Genomic DNA, 2,591 nt, shown 5'->3' with positions numbered 1-2,591 from the left:
AGAAAGAGTAGTAGAGCTGTGAGAGAAGAGAATGAGTGTCCGAGCCATTCCAGTACCGGAATAGAAGAGAGTATGGATAAAATGAACAAAATAAGAGAAGTTAAATTACTCAAGAGGCAGTAGTGACAAAGAGGCCGATGCAGTTAGATATGCATTAAATAGTACAGACAAGCATTATTGTCATTCCGAGCATATTACGTAAGTTTCTTGTGTAATATGCTTAAAATATTGCACTAAATATCAAGATAACTTACATTAAGACATATTAGGCAAGTAATATGACAATTATTCATACAGTACAGGAACGAGTAAGTGTGACAATACAGTCGGAACATGTTTCAGAAAAAATCATGAAAATGATGTAACTACACATAAGCTTTGTCTGAGATATATTGTAGGTACATCTTCTGTTGTAATTCTAAATGAGAAAAGTATTTAAGTTTCACTAAGCCTTATACTAACAAACAGCCAGTTAACTCCAATATTCATCTAGCACCGTAAACACATAATAAAACAAAACGTAACAAGGAGATAATTCCCTACGAGGGATCCAGTGCCTGATAGTGAGTTGCACAGACTGGAGACCCGTTCTTAAGGCTGAGGAAGCAGGCCATTACAGCGAGTGTCTGGTCGGTAGGGTCATCACTCACAGAAGAGGCTAAAGTAAATTGTCTCTGACGCATTAGCTATCTCGGGAAGTTCTTTCCCCTTCTTGTAGTTACTAGAGAGAAAAATACTGTTGATGAATTGGTTTAGTATGCTTTATCAGTGAAGTGAATTAAGCCGATGATTGCTCATATTCCCTAAGCCGACCAAACGTGCAGGCCAAAACTTCCCCCCGTAAACGAATAGGCAGTAAGCTCCCTTGGCGAGTGGGGATCCCCGAAGTGCCGCATATGGTCGTGCACGAGACTTAGCCCGTTTAACTTGAGGAAAAACAGGAGGTTTCGAGGTCATCATATTCACGCCTAGATGGTAAACGTTCACACAATAGTTCTATTTCCCTTATCAAAGCTATTCGTAAATACTGCTGTCGGTTTTTTTGCCACTTCTTTTTACTTATATTCCGAAATAAATACCTTGATTTTGGTTAAATATTTTTTATCTCTAACTGTGAATAATTTGCCGTATACTTCATTATGTCATTCCCCAAGCCCACTCCGTGAGCCATATAATCTGATCCACTATTATATTAATAGTCCTCTCACTGGCATATATGTATCCACCGTTACGATATTATCATCTATGCGTCTGTGTGGTGTGCTTCCCGCTTCTGTGGAACAATGGTGGTTCTAGTTACTTATATACGCCTTGTGAATCATTAAACTTGACATTACTTACAATATTTCATTCCCCTGATTAAAAAAATAATCAACCACGAACTTGTACAGTCACTTCTCTATAAGCACCCACATTTTTGATGCTGACGCCATGATGTCCGTATTGCCCTTTGCCTCCTTTGTCTCACTCTTTCTCTCGTCTCCTAACGCCTTGGTTCATCTTCTTTCATCCCCGTACTAATCCATTGTCTCTTTCTCTTTCTTCAGTTAGTAACTTCATATTATATATTCTTCTATATTTAGTATTATTATCTATAATTATATTTTACTTATCCATTTGTCTCGTGTCGTCAGCTTTGTGTTGTTTGTGGTTCCTTATATAGTATCTTACTCCTCTTTAATTATTATCTACTACTATTTATATTGATCCTATATCCACTTCTATACATCCTATCCATAGCCCTTCCTCCCTTTTCTATTTTAGATAGAGTGAAATAAAACACAAAAATGAAAAGACAAATAAAAAGCCTTCAGACTTCATCAAAAAGCAAAAAAAATATGTATAGAAAAACTGAACACTGTAAATTTAGGTAAATTATTATTGCACATTTTTAGAGGTGCTCCTCTTTCCGTCGCATCATCACCGAATCTTTTCTCTTTCTTATCCCCTCCACCCCTTAACAATCACAGTATAACTAAGTTCAATTGAAACTAAGATCATCATTTAAATACAGTTCATAATAACATCCCATAATCATAGTAATAACAAAAATCTATCATTGTCTCGTGTGCCATTGGCTTGTTATAATATGACTATGCTCTCTATTCACCACGACATATTTATACTGAAACTTCTTTAGTACAAGTTTGATTTTCAAGAATGCTTTTAACGTTTTCGCATTCTCCCGTCAGCACTTCGATCCTCCTCTTTCATTCGTTTATCTCAGATCCTTAATGGAAAATTAGCACTTAAAAACAAGTCGAAGTAAAAGACAATAAAACAAAAAGCTCAGAGGCAACAATAAAAAGAAATAAACGAAAATTAAAAACACTACACATATTACGGAATTTGAAATTAGTTTAGTTGCATGTTTAGAAGAGCACGAAAGAGCTCACTGGCTGTTCCTATCACGACGGAACACTTTTCCATTTTAGAACAAGACATTATGTTTGAAATGTTAATTCGTTTTATTGTGCTCTGTTATTATATCAAGTTTTCCCATACCTACTCTTAGTTCCTCTTGTTATCCAGATTCTCATGCCTCTGTTTCATCTTTCATTTTTTATCATACTCATATCCGCACACGCGAA

This window comes from Penaeus monodon, chromosome 28 (genome assembly GCF_015228065.2).
Source record: "Penaeus monodon isolate SGIC_2016 chromosome 28, NSTDA_Pmon_1, whole genome shotgun sequence".
Taxonomy (NCBI): Eukaryota; Metazoa; Arthropoda; class Malacostraca; order Decapoda; family Penaeidae; genus Penaeus; species Penaeus monodon.
Note: the sequence above shows the minus strand (reverse complement) of the source record.